The 21,836-nt window shown below is 41.6% G+C and overlaps 1 protein-coding gene across 3 annotated transcripts in view; it reads left to right on the plus strand.

The window, feature by feature from the left end:
• Positions 1–1,571: 1,571 nt before the first annotated feature.
• The window catches only part of mafga (v-maf avian musculoaponeurotic fibrosarcoma oncogene homolog Ga), a 96,689-nt gene continuing 76,424 nt past the window's right edge, over positions 1,572–21,836 (plus strand). The window contains exon 1 of one of the 3 annotated variants that reach the window (XM_072242094.1): positions 1,572–1,697. The gene's annotated coding sequence lies outside the window, so the exon portion shown is untranslated. Of the gene's footprint in view, positions 1,698–14,959; positions 15,038–15,404; positions 15,456–21,836 lie in introns of those variants that run through there. The other 2 variants (XM_072242096.1, XM_072242095.1) reach the window with 2 other exon arrangements.

The raw sequence follows: 21,836 nt of genomic DNA on the forward strand, positions 1-21,836 counted from the left end.
CCAGTGCATTTTGTACATGGTACATACTGTGTGTTTGTAGTGTAGCGAATTAATAATTAGGGTCGTTGATGGGGTGTCAGTTAAGTGAGCTGCTTTGTCCAAGATAGTGAGCACAATTATTAATAATGAAATCTGTGAACACATCATCCTTTTCTGTCTGCTCTTTATGATTTTCATGTTGTAAATTCCCCGTTTCTTTTGTTTTTCCTTTTTATATCTGGGGTAAATTCCTAGACCCAGAAAAAAATTGTTTCTTGTTTTTTTTTCACTGAAAGTTATTGCTTGCATTCCTCCTGATGATTATTGCTGTATCTTTTTGACTGTGCCGTTCCTCTGTCTTTTAAGCCCCGGACTGTAATTTGTAAAAGCAACTGTTTTGAAGAAAAAAAGGAAAATTTAAATTGAATCAGAATGTTGCCCTGGAGGTTTGACAATATGCTCCAGACCCTCAGTTGCCCACTAGTTGCAGAAGCCTTTGAACAGGCTGATGGACACCACATGCTTCCTCTCCAGGGACACCCAAGCACATATGTAAGGAAAATGATAGGCAGCTGGAATGAATGACTCCGTCACCAGCTCAGCGTTGTCCTATACAGATAACAACTATAGATTTCCCATTTGTGTTTCACAGTGCATAAAATTAATATATGGGAAGCAATCTGGAGTTTAATCTTGTGTGCAATTTAAAAAAAAAAATGCATTTAACTATGTACATTTAAACTATCTCAAAATTCTGTAGTTTTTTATTAAATTGCGTCTGTCTGGGAAATGTGCTTATTGGCATGCTGGAGGAATTTTCATGTGAGATAGACAAGGAATTTTCTTTATCTCCTTTGTTTCCTTTTTTGATGGGGAACTGAGTTATGTGGAGACTGGAGAGGCCGAGCTTGTTCTTTATGGAGCTGGAAATGTTAATGTGAGCTTTAATAAAGGCATTCAACAGGAAAAGAGTAGCACCAGAGAAACAGGTTTCATAAAACCATAGAAATTAATGACACGCAAAGAGCCTATTCTGTTCATCATAACAATATTAACTGATAAAGCTATTTGGACTAAACCTACTTTGTAGTTGCCAGATTTTTTATTGGTAATTGGCGTCTCATTGCAGATGCAACGAGATATGGTGAAGAATTCAGAAACATCATTCCAAATCTTAGTACCTCGAGGCAATTCAAAGGGCAATAATGGGCTGCAATATGGCATTGCAAAAGTGTAGTGCAGGTAAACAAATAAAGTGCGAGGGCTTTGACGAGGGAGTTGGTTAGTGTCCATGATGTGTTCGTTGAGGTTATTTTTAATTAGGATGGATTTTTCCATCTCCATTACCCTTAGTCGCAGTGAGATTCCACCGCCCCTTGAACTCCCTTTAATCCTTCTCTTCATGGACTCCTCCCAAGCTTCTGAAAGGAGCAAGGTCCACTGGCAGGAGTTTCACAGAGTGACGGAGGGTTGCAGATTACAGTGTTAAAGGCAGATGCTTGTTACAGTGCCTGTGCCTTTAAAAGTTTGCCCGTTGCGTAGAGCTTCATGAATGAAGCCACATGACAAAACATCATCTGACGTCTGGCCTCGGCACAAGCGCAAACAACGAGTGGGGGGAAATTCCTTCAATTGCAAAAGGAGGAAAAACAGGCCTTTTGGCTGTCCAGGTCTGCTTCAAACCCACTCCGAAGGGTCGGGGAGCTTCTCAGGAGTCGGTGAGTAAGCGAAAGGTGGGGTTTGGTGGGATTAAGGGGACAGAAAAGGCGCGGTGTTTTGCTGAGTGTGCAAACGCAATGAGTGTGTGTGTGTGTGTCTATGATAGGGAGGGAGGGAGGGAGAGAGCTGCTGACTCATCAGCGGATCACAGCAGCCTGAGTCAGGCAGCCTGGCCACTGGGTTTTGCAATGGAGGCAGAGCGGGGACTAAGACTGCTTCACACAGAGGGCTACCCTTCACCACCCGTACCCCCCTCTCTCGTTTCGTTTCCTCCCCTTCCCTCTCTCTCTCTTCCTTCCCCTCTCTCTTTCTCTCATGCCTTTGCTCACTCACTCTGGAACACACACGTTGAACGGGAGGCTGCTGTCTGACTCCCGAGTTCCCTATACACTGAAACCAGTTACCATTCCCGATCTACAGTGGAGAGAGCAGGGCAGAGACAATGTGTAATCTGATAGCACTTGCCTGAAAATACATAACGATCACAGGAGAGCTGCTGACTCAGGGTACCGACTCTGGCAGCAGACTGTTGTCCTATTCGGGATTAAAAGGGGATATGATCATTCCAGTAACTGATATGTATCTGACCGGGTTCTTTATCTGTCAGGTAATTTTGAAGTAACTGCACGGAATAGTTGATGTTTGAGAATATGGAGTTCTTTTAGGAAAACCAAAATCATTCCTTTATTGGGAAAAATACACCACTTTCTGGTGTAACACGGATCAATGGGCTGTGTCTCAATGTGGGATTTTATGTGAGCAAAATACACCAGCTGACTCAGCACTGATTAGTGAAGGTACACCAATACACTGAGTAATGGATTCAGTTAGATAGTTCTAGATTGTGACAGTGGCACAAATATGAGGGTGGACACTGGATGGGGAAACATAACTTGTCTGCTGGGTCTTGTGATTATATGCTGTAATAGGTACGGAAATGTGACCCGGTGCATGTCTCAGTTCAGTTATTGTTGTGACTTCAGTCTGGCATTTTATAGTGCCAAAGTGATAATGATTGATTATTTGTGTCTCTACTTCAAATGCACTTTTTGGTAGATACAACAAGTGATCCTCACTAAGTTTTCACAGTACTCTTATTTAATCAGAAGCTTTGTTGTAATCCATGAACAGGTAAAGCTTGTACCAGTTCAATAACTTTTGTGTGTAATGAGTTCTCCTAATTGATGCATGTTACAATTTTACACTTCTGTCTGTATTTTGAATTTGTCTTTTCATGAAAGGTTCTCCCAACATTTTGATTCTTAAGCTGCCGGTATGCCACATGATGGCAGCTATTAAACTTGATGCCCTTTTTTGTGTAGCACGTGTTCCATTGGTATGCAAGAGTAGTTCTGGGAAGTCTTAAAAGATTCTATTATGGATCTGTAAAAGTGTACATAATATATATATTTAAAAATCTAACTATAATGGTGAGGGAGCTAATTGCTGTAATTAGATCTGCAAATTTTGCTGACACTAGTAAATTACATGAGTTTCACTTGATCAGTTTGATATAATCCTTTCCACTGAGTGAATTACAGCCTTATAAAATTTCCAAAGCATCTGCTTTTTGAAAATGATGGTGAGGAAATTGATTGGTCTGAACAATGGCAAAACTTAGTAACTCAGGCAAAGGGGGAGAAAAAATTGGTTATGGCTGGCAATATATCAAATATCATCCTGGGCAATCTGTTACTTCCGTACAGAGCCATAATGTTGTGCGGCTTCATATTGACAATTGACGCTCTTTCTGATTTCAAATCTTAGAATTGTATAAATTGTTTTCAAAATTAACGTTAGCTATACTTATTGCATGTGAAATTGATATAGATTTATAATTTGTTCTTAACATTATTATAGCTTTAACTAGAAATGATCTGTACCCCAAATTAGGTATTTACATTTTGACATGGAACCAAGCATATTTAGATTTAAAGTGTAGCATGGAGCTTCTTAATTTGCCTTCATACATTTTTTAAAATTTCTGTTTGGGGCGTGGCTGTCACTGACATGGCCAGCTGTAGTTGTCCAGCCCTTGAACGTGCTGAACCACCATCGAAGAACCACCATCGTTGCTGGCCTTGGAATGATGCCATTCTGATAATGGCGTTGGTAAGTTACAGGATTTGGACTCAGTATCTGAGTGAAGTCCGGCAGCTGTTCAGTTTGGAGAGCAGCCTGCAGGTCATGGTGCTCCCGAGAGCCTCCTGTCCTTGTCCCTCTTGGTGTTATGCTTGGTCTTCTTGTCCACCTATATCTTGGTCAGCCTGTAATTCTCTAATGCACTATAATTCCGGTTATACAGTTGGAGAAGAAGCCCATGTGATGATGAGGTGGAGAAATAAGTTAAATGGGCAAGAAAGGAAAATTCCCAGGAGTGCCTCTCGGAATTGCACTGGGAGGGAAAAGCTCTTGTGACTGAACTGTTGGCAGTAAGTGAAGAAAAGCTCTTGTGTGGCTGAGTAGTAGCTGTAATATCCCAACTGTATTTGACAATTGTGTTTTGAATTCTTAGCGAGAAAAGATGGTGGAATAGATAGGGTGTAGATAGGGTTTCATTTTGGGCCTGGTGAGAGTTTTGCAACCCTCTATTGTTCCCACATAATCCATTTGGCTAATGGACTAGGGCGTGATTCTGAATGTAAAATTTGAACCTTGCCCATGTTAAGGAGGTGAATATTGAAAAGAAGGTATTGAGAAACTGAAATACAATAAAAAAACAATTAATTGTCACCCTTTATGTAAACATGGATGAGGTAACTGAGCAAGAACTAAAACAGTAGTTATTCATTGCAAACATTAAGCTGGGGTTGAGTCGGAATACCTGAATCCCAGCCAACAGGGTGTTGATGTTCACCAAAAGCATTGGAGGATATAATAACCCTGGTAACATTTCCCTGACAAATATCAGAAGCTACAGTGGAATAAGGAAGTTGCAGAGAAATTAAACAGTTGCCTTTTGTCTTTGCAGAAAGTACAAAGACCTTGAATTAATGGAGAATTGGGGAATCTAGTGTAAATGAGGAAGTAAAAGTCAATAGTTGTTGAAAAAACTACAAGAGGAGTTGATGGCGTTGATAAAACTGATGAATTTCAGAATCCAATAATCTACAGTATATCCTAGAGCGGAGGTTCCCAATCTGGCGTCCGAGGACGCCTCGGTTAATGGTATGGCTTCGTGGCATAAAAAAGGTTGGGAACCCCTGTTCTAAAGTTTTGATAGAGATTATGGATGCACTGATTAAAATAATTTAAGATTCTACAGATTGTAGAGTAATTCCTGTAGATTGGACACTAGCAAATGCAACTCACTGAAGGGTAAACCAAATGGGAAACTACTGACTTGTTAGCCCAGAGGTTCCTGACCGGGGGTCCACAGATCCCTCGGTTAATGGTAGGGTCCATGACATAAAAAAGGTTGGAAACCCCTGTGTTAGCCTGATGTATATGGTTGGGCATATGTTAGAGCCTGTTGTAAAGGATGTGATAGCATTATAGTTAAAGATAATTGAGCTAAGCCAGCATGGATGTTTTTGAAAGGGAAATCGTATTTTACTAATCTATTGCCACACAAGTTGCTGGAGGAACTCAGCAGGTCAGGCTGCATCTTTGGAGAGGAACAAGCAGTAAATTTTGGGCAGAGATCCTTTTTCAGACTGGGAAGGAATACCAGTTGGTTGGTGATAAGTGAAACCAGGTGAGGGGGAGGTCAGAAGTGAGAAGCTGGGAGGTAATAGGTGGAAGGAGGAACCTGATAGGAGAGTGGACCATGGAAGGAAGGAGAGGGGCACCAAAGGGAGGTGATGGGCTGCTATTGAGGAGGGATAAGAGGGGAACCAAAACTGAAAAAGAAGAAATTGCTAGAAGTTAGAGACATGTTTAGTCAGAGATCAGAAGAGAAGCAGCGATAGAGGGTCTTACTGAACTCCCATTGAAAAGGAGATTTAAATTTTAGGGTAGGCATGCCTCGTAGAGACTTTGGAGTGGAGCAAACAAATCAAACATAAGATTTACATCAGAATCTCGTGTTACTAATCTGAAGACAGCTATAGGTAAGGATAAGTATGGACTTTGCAGGAGACTTTTAAACTAGAGCAGGGCAAATTACAGTAGCATTGCGGAGGAACTAGGGAGAGTTATTTGGGAATAACTGTTTTTGGGCAAATTCTCATCAGATGTGGATGGTGTTGAAAGGCCAGCTGCTTGAAATACCGAACAGGTATGTGCCAGTCAGTATGAAGGACAAGGATGACAGGCTAAGAGAACCTTATGTGGAATGGGGTGATGAATTTTGTCAAGAAGGAAAAGTGTGTAAAGCTTCGGAAGCTAGAATCAAACAGAGTCCAGGAGGATTATAAAGAAGTCACAAAAGAATTTAAGAATGGAATTAGGAAAGCCAGGAGGGGGCCATTGAAAGTCCTTGGCAAATAAGATTAAAGAGAATCCGAAGACATTCTACACATGCATCCAAAGCATGAAGATAACCAGGGAGAGGGTGGGAGAAGGGTGGCGTGGAACGTTCGCTTTGATGCGAAGCACGTAGATGATGTCCTTAATGAATACTTTACATCATTATTTACAAAGAAGGACATGGAGGATAAGGAGATCAGTGCTGCGAGTGTAAATATCCTAGGGAATTTAAAGTAAAAGAGACAGTAGTGTTGGGTCTCTTAAAGTGGACCAGTCTGCAGGGCCTGTTGGGATATACCCCAGGTTACTGAGAGAGGCAAGTGACGAGATTTCGAGAGCCTTGACCAATATCTTTGAGTCCTCCCTAGTCATAGGCGAGCTACCGGAGGACTGTCGAGTAGCTAATGTTATTCCGTTGTTCAAGACGGAAACCAGGGATAATTCTGGAAACAATAGACAAGCTAGTCTCATGTTAGTGGTGGGGAAATTAATGGAAAGAATTCTTGGGGGTAGGATTTATGAGCATTTGGAAAACCATGACCTAATTAAGGAGGGTCAGCATAGCTTTACGTGGGGCAAGCCCTGTCTTACTAAATTGATTGAGGTTTTTTGATGTGATGAGAATAACTGATGAAGGTAGAGCTGTGGATGTTGTGTCCATGGATTTCGGTAAGGTGTTTGAGAAAGTCCCTCGTAGGAGGCTTGTCTAAAAGATTAAGATACTTGGGATCAATGGTGCATTGGCTGTTTGGATTCAGAACTGGCTTGCCCATGGACAACAGAGGGTGGTGGTGGTCAAAGGGACTTATTCTAGCTGGAGGTCTGTGACTAATGGTGTTCTGCAGGGATCTGTGCCGGCAACTTTGCTATTTGTGATGTATATAAATGACCAGCTGAAAAGATAAGATAGGCTTTCAGATGATATAAAGTTTGGTGATGTGGATAGCGTAAATGTCTGGCAAAAAATATAGTGGGATATAGATCAGTTGCAGATATGAAAGGAGAAATGGCAAGTGGAGTTTAACCTGGCCAAATGTGAAGTGTTGCACTTTGGTAGGTCAAATGTAAAGAGATGGTACATTAAGGGCAAGACCCTTAACGGCGATAAGCAGAGGGGCTTGGGGGTCTGAGTTCACAGCTCCCAGAAAGAAGCTGCACAAGTTAATAGTGGTTAAGAACGGGGGTCCCCAACCTTTTTTGCATTGCGGACTGGTTTAATATTGACAATATTCTTGCGGACCGGCCGACAGGGTTGGGTGTTCAAGTAGGGTTAAACTCACCTCAACATGTCTTTTACAGTTAGGGTTGCCAGCTTTCTCACTCCCATATGAGGGACAAAAGTAGCAGTCAAATCCTGATGAAGGATCCCGGCCCGAAACGTCGACTGTACATCTTCCTATAGTTGCTGCCTGGCCTGCTGCGTTCACCAGCATTTTTTGTGTGTGTTGACGGGACACTCGTGTTTACCCTGAGAAAGACTACCATGACCATGAAGCCTTGCGCAGGCACCTGTGTGCGCATGCGTCAATTTTTTTTTCCACAAATCAGTTTTGGCTTAATCTTCCCGACTACACTATACATACATTATTTCCACTTTATAGGCTGTGTATTTATCATATCATTCCTGCTTTTACTATGCGTTATTTTAGGTTTTATGTGTTATTTGGTATGATTTGGTAGGTTATTTTTTGGGTCTGGGAATGCCCAAAAATTTTTCCCATATAAATTAATGGTAATTGCTTCTTCGCTTTACGCCATCTCGGCACGAAAGGTTTCGTAAGAACACTCTACCTTAGCGGGGGAAATATGGGACAAGGGCGGTCCCGCATGGGACAAACCAATTTAGCTCAATATACAGGATGTCCCAGCAAATATGGGACAGTTGGCAACCCTACGTTCAAGTTCAACAGTGCGTGGCAGGGAATGTGGAAAGGTGCAGCTGACTCGTATTGTTTCCTCGTGGCCCGGTAGCACATGCGTTGCGGCCCAGTGGTTGGCGGACCGCTGGTTAAGAAGGCATATGGCAACCTTGCCCTTATTAGTTGAGGCATTGAGTACCAAAGTCAAAGTTGTGTTGCAGCTTTTTAAAACTTTAGTTAGGCTGTATCTGGAGTATAGTATACAGTTCTTTCCCCCCTCCCCCATTATAAGAAGGATGCAAAAGCTTTGGAGAGGGTGTAGAAGAGTTTTGCCAGAATACTATCTAGATTAGAAGGCTATAATGAGAGTTTAAACAAACTTGGGCTGACTTCTCTGGAGCGGAAAAGACTGACAGGAGATCTGACAGGGGTTTATAAGAGTATGAGGCATAGGTAAAATTTTTTTAGTATCTTTTTCCAAGGGTTGAAATGTCTAATACTAGAGGGCAGCATTTAAGGTGGCGGGGGGGGGGGGGAGATATTTAAAGGAGGTATGAGGCAAATTTTATACACAGTGGTGAGTGTCTGGAATATGTTGCCTAGGGTGGTGGTAAAAGCAGATACATTAGAGACTTTTTTCGATAGACATGTGAATGTGAGGAAATGGAAGGTTATGGACATTATGTAAGCGTAAGAGATTAGTTAGCAATTTGATTACTGATTTATCTGGTTCAACATAACATTGTTGGCTGAAGGGCCCGTTTGTTCGCTGTACTATTCTATGTTCTATATATTTAGTAGAGTTGATAATGGGGGACAGGTCTCTATGGTATGTTTGGATTTTTCAATAAGGCCTCAATTAGGAGATTGGTGATCAAGGTTAGAGCATGTGGAACTGGTGGTAATGATCTGATGTGAGTTGAGAGTTGGTAAAATAGTGTTATTTATATTGGTAGGCTGTTGCAAGGTTTGGTGCTTGGATCCCAATCATTCACACTGAATATAGCATGTACAATTTTGATAACATTAAACTGTTAGAATTTAAGTACAGATGAAGATACAAAGATTCTTCAAGGGAATACAGACAAATTAAATGAATGGGCAGCAGCTTGGCAAATGAAGTGTAATGCAGAAAAAGGAGATGTTCACTGAATGGGGAAATGGTCAATGTACTTAATTGGTAAGAGATGGGTCAATGTTGATGTTCAGAGGGATCAAGGTGACATTGAAAGTTAGTGTGCAAACACAGCAAACATTTATGAAGGCAGGTGTTATGCTACCCTTTAGTACATGAAATTTTGAATGCAGGGATAAAGCTATAACAATACATTGCCAAATTGAGATAGTATCTGGAGTACTGTATATAGTCTTTGCCTCCTTGTCTAAGGAAAGATGTACTGGTCCAAGAAAGCATGCAGAGAAGGTTCAGGATTTGTTCCTGGGATGGCAGGTCTGTCTCATGAGAAGAAATAGAACAGGTTCTCTAGAATTATCTTTTCTGCATCGTGGATGTCTGTAAAGAGTAAGGTTGTATACATTCACTGATATTAAATTGCACCATGAATTATCTCTTCTGGAGAGGTGACGTCATTGAAATGTACTGAATTCTTGGAGGGCTCGATGGCATGCATGTGCATTCTTAAAAGCATGTACCAACAGCTTTAAGGACGGTTTCTATCCTGCTGTTATAAGAATATTAAATAGCTTCCTAGTATGATAAGATGGATTCTTGTCCTTACAATCTACCTTATTTTGATCTTGCACCTTATTGTTCACGTGCACTGCACTTTCTCTGTAGCTGTTGCACTCTATTCTGAATTGTTCTTGTTTTACCTTGTTCTACTTCAGAACTGTGTAATGATCTGGTCTGCATGAGCAATATGCTCAACGAGTGTTTTATTGTATCTCAGTACATCAGATATCCAACCTTGTAATTCATTTTCTTGCGGGCAATCACAGTTAATATATGAAACACAAGAGAATCAATTAAATCTGACTCTGAGAAGTAGAGAAGGTGGGTCAGAGACTTTATGTGTAGGCCATTTATGATTGAGGGAAGAAATTTCTTGACTGGGATAGGGATAGGAGGAAATGTTGGTAATTCTTTACCCCAGAGAACTGCAGAGCCTCAATCATTGTTAGATTGTTGGAGGAAGTAAGGAACATCGGAAACACTGAGAAGGTAGTGTCAAGTTAGAAAATCTACCATGACGTGCTGAATGGTGGAGTAGGCTTCAATTTCTGATGTTTTTAAAAAAACTAGATTATTTTCCACTTGATTAGGTACACCTGTACAGCTGCTTGTTAATGCAAATATAATTAACCAATCGTGTGGCAGCAACTCACTGCATGAAAGCATGCAGACGTGGTCAAGAGGTTCAGTAGCTTTTTTGAATAAATATCAGAATGGAGAAGAAATGCAACCTAAGTGATTTTGACTGTGGAACGATTGGTGCTGGATGGGTGGTTTAAGTAGCTCAGAAGCTGCTGATCTCTTGAATTTTTCATGCACATTTTTAGAATTTGCAGATAATTGTGTGTGAAAACAATAAAACATCCCGTGAGTGGCTGTTCAGTGGGCAAAAATGCTTTGTTAATAACAGGAGAGATCGGAGGAGAATGGCCAGACTGGTTCAAGCTGACAGGAAGGTGACAGTAACTCAATTGACCATGCATTACAACAGTGGTGTGCAGAAGAGCATTTCTGAACGCGCAACATGCCAATCCTTGAAGTGGATGGACAACAGCAACAGAAGACCGCAAATATGCACTCAGTGAGCCCTTACTTAGTAACAGGATGTAACTAATAAAGTGGCCACTGATTGTGTCTTTGCCATTCACAGTGTTATGGCCGGCAAGCTTTCATTAAGGGGATTACTTAAGCATCTTCATTCGAGAAGCACTGAAAATCTATATAGGCTTTAAATAAAATGGCAGGATATCCTGAATGTGCAACTTTGAAGATGAACTAGTTTGGTAGTGTTTTCAAAGTTGAAAGTAAAAGTCAAAGTACATGTATATCACCATATGCAACCCTGAGGTTCATTTTCCTGTGGGCATACTCAGCAAATCTATAGGATAGTAACCGTTACAGGATCAGAGTGCAGAAGGCAATAAACTTTGCAAATACAAATAAATAGCAATAATTAACGAGAACATGAGCTGGTGAGATAAAGAGTGCTTAAAGTGAGATCATTGGTTGGGGCAACATACATTAAAGTTGCTGGTGAACGCAGCAGGCCAGGCAGCACCTCTAGGAAGAGGTACAGTCGACGTTTCATTGGTTGGGGGAGCATTGCAATGATAGGGCAAGTGAGTGTAGTTATCCCCTTTTATTCAAGAGCCTGATGGTTGAGGGGTGGTAACTGTTTCTGATTGGGGTGCTGCAGGTCCTGAGGCTCTTGTACCTTCTACCTGGTGGCAGCAGTGATGGGAGCTTGGATGATGGATGCTGCTTTCCTCTGACAGTGTTTCATGTAGATGTGCTTAATAGCTGAGGGGGCTTTATCCATGATGACTGAGCTGAATCCACTACCTTTTGTAGGACCTTTCAACGGCATTGGTGTTTCCATATCAGAGAGTGACGTGGCCAGTCAAATATGCTGCCCACCATACATGTATGGAAGTTTGTTGAAGTTTACTATTCTGTTTAAGAATGTAAAATCTAAGGTGTGTAAATATTTATCAGTTTAAATTCCATGAACTAGATTACAAGGTTGGCTTTTGTAGATCTAGTTTTGCTCTTGAGTTTTGTCTTGGAGAGATCTTTGTGATTTGGAGAAGGTTTGCAAACTGAAGGCGCTGTATCATATGAATGAAGAATTGAATATGCAATGCTTGTACACTTGTGTGTGTGTTTTTAAAATCCATGTGAAAGGAAAAAACAATTTTTTTGAAGTTTAATGAGAAAAGCCAGAAGATAGGTGAAGAGGAACCAGAAAGTCTCACCTCAGAATCGGGTTTATTATCATTGACATACGTTGTGCAATTTGTTGCTTTCTGGCAGTAGTGCAGTGCAAGTCCGGAAAAAAAAAAAGATCGCCAAGCTAAAATAACTAAGTAGTGCAAAAAGAGGAATAGTGAATTACTATTCATGGATCATACAGAATCTGGTGGCAGAGGGTAAGAAGCTGTTATTAAAATATTGAGCATAGGTTTTCAGGCTCCTGTACCTTCACCCTGGTGGTAGTACTGAGAAGAGGGCAGGTCCTGAAGCCTGAGATTCCTTAATGATGGATGCTTCCTTCCTGAGTCAGCACTTCTTGAAGTTAGTTGAATGCGTGTGTGGGGACGGGAGTTGTGCCCTTGATAGAATTGGCTGAGTGTACAACTCTCTGTGGCCTCATTAGAGTCACCGTACCAGATGGTGATGCAACCAGTCAGAAAGCTCTTAATGGGACATTTTTAGAAACTTGCTTAAGTCTTTGGGGACATACCAAGTCTCCATGAACTCCTAATGAATGCTACTGGTGTGCATTCTTCATGATTGCATCAATGTGTTAGACCCAGGATGAATCCTCTGAAATGTTGCCACCCAGGAACTTGAAGCTGCTCATACTTTCCACCCCTGACCCCTCAACGGGGACTGGTGTGTGTTTGAAACCTGAAATCTATAATAGATGCTGTCTGCATCCTGACCGACCTTCAGAGTGTTTCCAGCCTTTCATATCTAACGCCTTGCACGTTTTTTTTTTCATTTTGTGTGCTTCCTGCAGGTTAGAGACAATCGGTTGAAGCTTCTGTACAGTATGTGGTATATGTAAATTTACTGCAAAAGCAGTGGTATTCATGGAGCAAAAATTAAATTTTGCATGTGTGCAGTTGATAACTGCCTTTGTCTGTCCTTCCTTCCTTCCTGAACAGCAACAGATAGCAATTTCTGTTTGGAGGTTTTGCATGTTGAGCTACAAAAACTAGATGTGCTATTGTTGGGGCCCCGTTTTCAGTTTGAGTTCAGAGAGGCTAGTAGGATAATTCTTCAGGATTCCAGTACTTCCTATTGTCCTGATTCCTATTATTTCAAGTTTTTATAAGATGCTGGGACTGCTTATCCTGCTTTTATTTGAAATGTAGATGAGGTGTTCAGGATCTCCAAAAAATATCTGTGGTTATGCGATCCATATATCTTCCTTCCAACGTTCTCACTCCAGAGAGTGTAATTATAAAACATGTATATTTTAATAGATAATATTGACTTATCAAAAGTTTAGTGCAAGTTTGTTTTAATTCTGAAAATTCAGTGGGGAACCTGGAAAGTTAACCTCTCATGCGAATAACAGATACAAAATGCTGGAGGAACTGGGCAGCATCTATGGAAAGAAGTAAACAGTTGATGTGTTGGCCCAGGGCTCTTCACTTGTTTATTGTCTGACCTGCAAAGAGTTCCTCCAGCATTCTGTGTGTGTGTGTTGCCCCGGATTTCCAGCACCTGTAGAATCTCTTGTGCTAATGCAAACTTAAATACATTCTTGTCATAGTTGCTGTACTATTTCCATTTCATCTCCTCTGTATGGCTGAGACAAGAGAATGAAATACCTGTGGACTATTTCCACTTCGCCTCCTGTTTCTTGCGTATTTGTATGCCAGTGAAATATCTAATCTTTTCTTTTTCCCATTGCCACTGCTTTCCCCTGGCAGTGAAATGCGGCTGTGGTTTTCTGACCCGAGCAACACTTGATGGATTTTGTTTGAAATCACTTGCTGGGCTTATTGAAGCTACTGTCATTTTATGACTAATCCAGCCAAGTCATTTCACTGCTCGAACTTTGCTGTCTGGTCTCAAATTTGGTCATTGGTGCATCATGAGAAAATGTAATGTAGTCTGTTGGAAAAGCCCAGTATTGGTGTTGTGGGAACGGGGAAGGGGCATGAAAGAGATTTTAAGGTCTGTAATAATATTCTAGTGATTGAGGTGCCTTTGTCTTTTGCTGCATGTTGTTTTGAGCAGAAATAATTTGAAGTGCATCACAAAAATACAGTACTGTGCAAAAGTTGTAGATATATAGTATCTAAGACATTTGCACAGTGCTGTGGTAACGTCATGTACTGTACAGTACTGTTGCCACAAAAGAAACATTTCATGACCTATGTGAGTGATGATAAACCTGATTCTGATATGGGTTTCTGTTGTGGATTGAGAGCGAGAAAGGGGAATCATGGTTGGGAAAGGGGGAAGGGACAGAGCGTTAAGTACCAGAGAGATATTCTGTAACAGTTAATAAACCAACTGTTTGGAATCAAAAATGACCTTGCCAGGTGTCTCGGGGTTAGATGTATCTGCAGCCCAAACCATCATCCGCCCCTGCCACTCCTCTGCCACCTGTCCCACACCTCTTCTGTGGCACTCCACCCTCGCCATTTCCAACATCCTTTGCCCCTGCCAGATTTATGAACTTGCTATCTGCTCCACATTGACAAATAAAGTACTGTGCAAAAGTCTTGGGCACTATATATATTTAGAGATATAAAATCTCTTTATCTCTAAATATATATCTCTAAACCATAGACATTTACGAGGTACTTTATCTGTTATATTTTCTTGTCAAGTGTTGGCATACTACATTTGTGGGAATTGCCTCTAAAGCATAAGTGAGGACGGGACATAGATACAAGATAACCCCACAGCGAAGGACTCTGAGTTGTTTTCTGTTAACGAGCTAGTGTTAACAGAATTACAGGAATGAGCTTCCTTCCTTAAAGTGGAAGAAAGGACAATCTTTTCATTTGAGAATATTCTAACATTCTTCTTGCCCTTTGATCTTGACTCTGCATCCAAGGTGTATTGGAGAGAATAGGTTATGTTTGTGTGTTAATGGAACAGTAAATGCGAAATATAATATTTAGGTGGATTTGCTGATTCATCTGGATTGCACAATTCAGCAAATGCCATCCAACACTCCACCCACTCAATCGGCACTGAAAGATTGCACAGTGTTTGGAATGTGATGGTGTTCATTTATGTAGAGTCTGTTGGAGCCTCTTGATCGAGCTTCACTACAGGGTCCATCTTGCCCCATCACTCCTTGTCGACACCCCTACAAAATCTCCTTTCCAATCTTCTGGACTTGAGGGCAAGTACCATTCTGTCATTTGTTAATAGTGGGTGAGATTGTTGATACGGATTGAGGTTGTTTTGAAGAAGCTTGAACGACGAATAAGCAGGCATAGGAAGGCTTCATTTTAAGGGTGAGCTCATATAAGGCTTATTGAAGTAGTGGTTTTAGGCTTTGCAGGAAATTGGCTTCCTGTGAAGCATGTCGCTGGCTTTCATCTAAACTATTGGGTGCAGCGTGACTTTTTTTTCACAAACATTTGGTTAAAGTTTAAATGTTTACCTCAGATTCTTGTGTACATATTTTCAAGTGAAAGTGTTGCTCAGTCGCAGTGGTTTTAAGACTAAACTATGCTCAATAGTGGAATTAAGTTCATCTTCTGTGATATTACTGAATGGTGAAGCAGATTGGATGTTCAGATCTGGCCTACTATTTTGTATGTAATACAACTTGTTTTTCTTAATCCCTTGAAGGAAATGCTTGATTTGAAAATTATTGAATGACTTTTGTTTTCCATGTTGTGATGATTGTGTGCAAGAGGTAAGGTATTGCCGTTGCTGTGGGGTATTTGAACCCATGTGGTTTTACTTGTGCTATTTACTTAGATTTGGGTGCAGGGAGTGTCCCTTGGTTGGCAGGTCGCATTTTGTCATAACGTAGCCTTAAACGTGTATTCTAATTGATGTGTGGCATTTATTTCTGAATTCAAATTTCAGCTTCAAGTAAAAATGCAGTTGCTCAGCCAAGCCTGTGAGTCAGCACATTGTGGTTTAAGACACAGGCCAGGATTTGAGGCCATAGTCAGAGCTGACCCTTCAGTACCCAGGCAGTTAGGACATGTTAAGCTGAGGCTCTGTCTGCTCAGTCAAGTGGATATAAGTTCTGCTTTTCCAAATGGTCCCGCAAGAAATGAGGAGAAATTCAGGTCACATGGAGAGCTTTTGGAAAATTTAATTTGTAGTTATAAATGTAAAATAAGAGATATAGCAGACAAGTTTGTGCATAGGAAGCTCTCCTAATATAAGATCAAATTCTGTTTTAGTAAGATGATGGTTAAATATTAGAAACATAGAAACAGAAAATCTACTGCACATTACAGGCTCTTTTGCCCACAATGTTGTGCCGACCATGTAACCTACTCGAGAAGCTCCCTAGGATATCCCTACTGCATAGCCCTCTATTTTTCTAAGCTCCATGTACCTAAGAGTCTCTTCCAAGCACCTTAAAACTGTGCCCTCTCGCGTTTGCCATTTCAGCCCTGGGGAAAATGCCTCTGGCTATGTACACAATCATCTTATACATCTCTATCAGGTCACCTCTCATCCTCCGTCAGTTCAAGAGGAAAAAGCCAAGTTCGCTCAACTTACTCTCATCAGGTGCACTCTCTAGTCTTGGCAACATCCTTGTAAATCTCCTCTGCACGCTCTCTATAGCAAATTGGTCAGATTAGCTTTTCAAATGAATACCATCAGGTGTAAGTGGCAGAGGTTGTTAAGCTCATGAATAGAATACGAGAGTTGTATTACTTGTTTTATTCACAGATTAACACACACTTAACTGCACCAACAGATATCCCTCAAATAACAGATTTTTCTGAGTCTTTTGTGGGATTTGGCTGCCACATTTCTCTTCACAAACTACTGAGTGTCCTACATCTCTATTCCATTTTATCAAATCCCAAGGTCAACATCAGCATCTTCGATGTGAGTCTTCCCCGAGGCTCTGTTCCTGAGATCCATTCAAAATCTGATTCTTTCTCAAGTTGGAAATAAGACCACGAGCTGAGTTCCCACATGGCAGAAGATGCCTATAGGCCCTTGGCAGCTGGAAAATCTATTCGGCCAGTCTCCCCAAAGCTTATCTGTATGCGCAGGCCTCCATCGGTCAGAGTTGACCATACGTATTGCATCCTAGCTGTCTAGATACGCAAGCAGTACGATATGGAGAGCAAGGTGTTGCCCATGTAGCAAGCTCCCCTTCAACACGCACTTGATGAACCCAAAGGAACGGCGGAGACCGATACAGTTTGGTACCAGCAGGGTTGCAGGAGTTGCCCGTCAGTGTTGAACTCAACGTAGGACTGCCTTAGGGACTCCAGCTTCGGATTTTTCCCTCAGGGTTTACTCCCGAAGCCTTCCCCATGAGTGGATATAGCTGCAAGGCGGCAGAGGTTTGAGATCAGAGTTTTCCTTCTAGATGAGCTGCCGACCACGGCTAGCAAGCCCTATCTGCCTGAAGCGACTGGTTTTAAGCCTCCATTAACCCATCTTTGCCCTTTCTCTTGTCAGTGGAGACGGTACTGGCAGGCTTTGTAGCTAAGCCACACCTGAAGGCCAGGAGCTGGATTTGCTTGTCAGAGGCTATTTGAGGTGCACGCGATTGGGAACATTTAATAGGTAGTGGGGAGCTTGACCCCATTAGCGCCCCCCCAGCTATAACAACCTCAAGGAACCACAGGCTGCATGCAAGTTAGACATTTGTAGGCTGGGAAGGACCTGTAATTACTTCATCGAAATTGCACAAATTCTCATCATTATTAAAAGTTGGTTAACTGATGAAATTATTTTGATTTTTGCTGTAAAAGTCTCAGATTGGAGGAGAAAAGGGCTAAGGAAATTGATAACCTGTGAATGTGAGGTCATGAGATAAAGCTGTGAAATGCTGCTCCACTGTATTGGTAACCCACACTGGGCATGTGCTTGTCTCTGCCACCCTGTGGCCATAATGCTTGAGTATTTGCAAGTTTAATGAATAAGGCCCTCCGTTTATTCAGCATTAATGGGTAATGCTACATTAATATCATTGTCGCTTGATTCATAAAGAGAGCAGTACAATTACTTATCAATATAATCACAAGACACTTGTTTCTGGTGATTTTTGTTTGACTTGAACTGCTGAGAAGTCAGAGACAGTATGGCTCTTTTAAAGTGTTAACTAATAAAAACAGGACTCAATGTCAGCTAAGTTACAATTTAAGCTTCCCAGGACCCCACAAATATTTGAAGATCTTCATGCTTTGAACTGTATTAATGTCTCTATGTAAAGAAATATTTTTTTCCCAGTTGAAATTGAGAAGAGTTGACGCTGATCTATATTTTTTGGTCATTTTGCCTTGAGCAGTTTATTAACCTCGTTGATTTGGGGAGTGCTGTGCAGCTGGGAAATTGTTTCAGATCTTTTATGTTTAAACGGAGATTTGCTACAAGCTGCAACCCCCCCCCCCCACCTCCACCACCACCTTGTGTTGCTTTTGTAATGGAGACTGTTGCTTTCAAACAGATGCTTGGTGTTATCTGCAGTACTTTTTAAAAGTGAGTTTGTGTAGCCTTGGCCAACTTCGACATGTGGACAGTAATTATATTTGTCAGATCAGTTAATGAACAGGTGGACTTCCCTGTTAAAATTGTTTTCTTTAAATTTGGCACAATTTTGCACCAGTGGCCTGGATTTGCTGCTAAAGTGATCTCCGAAGCAAAGTTTCAGTTTCATTTGACAAAGGGTACGGTAGGATAAGACACGTGTGCAAAAACACAGCCCCACATAGGTTTGTTGTCTGCTGGGCCTGTTTCTGTGTTGTAATGTTCCAGCTACTGAAATCTTTCAAAGCTTACTATACAAGATGCCAAAGCTGAGGCACATAAATGTTCCATTAATGGATAATATATCTATTCTAAGCTTCTAGTAATATGGTGATTTTATTTAATCATGTTGTTTATGGAAACCTACAGTTGGAAGGAGGTTGACTTTTCCCATTTTTTCCCCCTTCCCCTGCTGTTCCAGTTACCTCATCCCCTTAAATCTTATGAGTCTTCCACCACTCCTTTGCTTCTAGATCAAGTGAACCTAATGCTTTTTTTTAAAAAAAAATGGTCTTTTTGCCAAAGCGTGAAAATAAAGTCTGCATTTTTATTTTGAAGCTATTGATAAAGTTGGAATTTTCTCAATTATTTGAGAGCTGTGGAGGACTGTACCTGGGTGTGCATTTCAGATTGCGTTTCCAACTTTTGTTGATATGCTGAGCAAATGCCCACACACTTTTTTGTTGTTAATCCTCCAGTTCAGTGTGTTTCCTGTGGGGATTATTGTCCTGATTTAATTTGAAGTTCATTCATTTATTTAACAGGATCTGTGTGCATGTAAATTTTACAGCCCGAGTCACTGCAAATTAATGTTAGAATCTGTAATGTGAACATTTTTGCTCTGTGTTCATGCAAGCACACTTCATTTGGTGTTTCCTTAAAAGCACATTTGGGATCTGCTTGTGCTCTTTGAATTCAAAATTAAAAGCACCTTGACCCACTTCTCAAAACTGCAATGTCCTATTTTAATAGTAGCTTAGATGTCCTGCTAGGCATCCACTTCGTCTTCAATCAATATCGTATCGTTTTTTTAAAAACATGTTATACTGTCAGGGCTGGTATTATATTCTTGAACACATTTTGGCAATTTTACCTTGTGGATATCATGTAGCGTGGTGCTAGTAACATTCCCAGTAGAGTGTATTCGGTTATTCTTAGTAACTGATGCCATCTTTTCCTTGTGGATCCAGTGTTCTATTTGGATTTTGAGTTTGAGCTGCATTTTAACCTCTGTTTTCTTTTAGTGGCTATAAATTTTGCACACTGATCCAGATAATTCTTTATAGGCTGATTGTACCTTAAGACATGGGAGCAGAATTAGGCCATTTGGCCCATCGAATCTGCTCCACCATTCAATCATGGTTGATCCTCTTTTTTTCTGCCCCCCTCTCGAGCCCCACCTCCCGGCCTTCTCCCTGTAACCTTTGATGCGGTGTCCAATCAAGAGCCTATCAATTGCTGCCTTAAATACACCCAACGACCTGGCAATTCCGAGGAGCTGGGTAATCTGTCAATATGCCCTACCGTCACAAGATCCATAACTGGACCTTTCGAACAGAAAATGTGGTGCCAACGTCCAAGAAAGGATTTGAGGACAACAATAAGTACTGAAGAGCTTTAAGTGTTCACAGGAGAAAGTGACATAGGCAAAGTGTATTTGGAAGAGCAGTCTGGAGCAGGACCCTTACCATTAACCGGGGGGGGGGGGGAACGGGTCTGTGGACCCCACGTTGGGAACCCCTGGTCGAGAGCTTAGAACCTTGAGAGTTGAAGGCATGATGTATGAAGGGGTACGGTATGTATGTTGCAATTACATCAGAATTGAAGGGTTGCAGGTACCTGGGACTTGGAAAGAGTTAGAAAGATTTATTTTATTTCTCACGTGTACATTGAAAAACAATGGAAAAATGTCATCTGCATCAACAGCCAACACAGTCTGAGGACATACTTACTGGAGGCATTCCGCAAGTGTTGGCACTAGAACCACGGTGACGCTTGCTAACCTGACTGACCGTCCGTCTTTGGAATGTGGGTGAAAACTGAAGCGCCCAGTGGAAACCCACGCGGTCGCAAAGAGAACGTACAAACTCCTTGTGGGCAGTGGTGGGAATCAGGCCCCAATCGCTGGCACTGTAAACTGTTACACTAGCCCCTAAACTACCAGGATTCCCGATTCTAATGAGGAATGGAGAGGTTTTACAATTGAGGTATTGTAGATCATGAAAGGAGCGGTGGCTGAAGGATATTTGGTACTGGCTACAAGAAGTAGTCTTGGTTGCACTCAAGTTATGGAAGAAGGTTGGCCATGGTGGACTTTTGCCGAAGAGTCTGTTTCCATAGTGTATCATTCAGCTTCCATGGTGGAATAGTCAAGGTTTGGATGGAAGTTTTACCAGCAGCTCAGCAGAGGGCAAGATGGTCAGACAATGCTATGAAGGTGAAGGTTGACACCTGTTGCTATGGGGGCTTCTCTTGGGATCTGTGCATGCTTGTACAGAGGATGGTTCTATTTCCCATTTGCCAGGGTTGGGAATGAAGCTGATGGTCAGGAGCACCTATTGTGTAAGGTTCCAGTGAAAACTGCTTTGACCACTTCAAAATCCTCAGCTGAAGAGAAGTACGTGAGGAATAGCAACTGGATTTGTTAGTGAGAGATGATGCATTTGGGATATTCAAAGCTGGGTAGGACTAGTACGGTGAATGGCAAGGGGCTGGTGGATGTTGTGGATTAGAGTAACTTGGGAATTCACTGTGAGTGACTGTGCAGGTAGATAGTGGTGGCATTTAGTATGCTGGCTTTCATCAATCAGGGCATCAAGTTTGGGAGTCGGAACATAATGTTGCAGTTATACAAGTTATTGGTAAGTTTGCACTTAATAACTCTGTTATAGGAAAGACATTGGCAAGCTGGAGAGGGTACAGAGGAGGTTTACAAGGATACTACCTGGACTAGAGGTAGGGGTTGGCCACTCTGGATCTTTATTCCTTTGAACAAAGGAGAATGAAAGGAGAGCCTCAAAAGATTATAAAATCACGTGGAGTATGGATAAGATGCATGATTATGGTCTTTTCTACCAGGGTTGGGGAGTCCAAAGCTATAAGAAAACAGGGGAGAGATGGAAGAGACCTGAGAGGTAACTACTTTACGCAGTATAGTGAGTACCTGGAATGAGCTGCCAGAGTAAGTGGTTGAGGTAGGTACAGTAGCAATATTAAGAAGCCTTTGGATAAGCACTTGGAGGAGTGTGGGCTGTACACAGGTCGCTGGGATTAATGGCGACTGCTGTATTCGACACGGACCAGTTGGTGCAAAGGGCCTGTTTCTGTACTGCGACTCTATAAGGTTATCATTAGTCTGTGGCTCTATAAGAATACTCGTACTGGTCAGCTTGGCCAGTAGGGAATGTTGGGATTGTTGCAGGAGAGGTGAGAAGTGCGTCTGATGGGCAAGTTGGTGT

This window comes from Mobula birostris, chromosome 24 (genome assembly GCF_030028105.1).
Source record: "Mobula birostris isolate sMobBir1 chromosome 24, sMobBir1.hap1, whole genome shotgun sequence".
NCBI lineage: Eukaryota > Metazoa > Chordata > Chondrichthyes > Myliobatiformes > Myliobatidae > Mobula > Mobula birostris.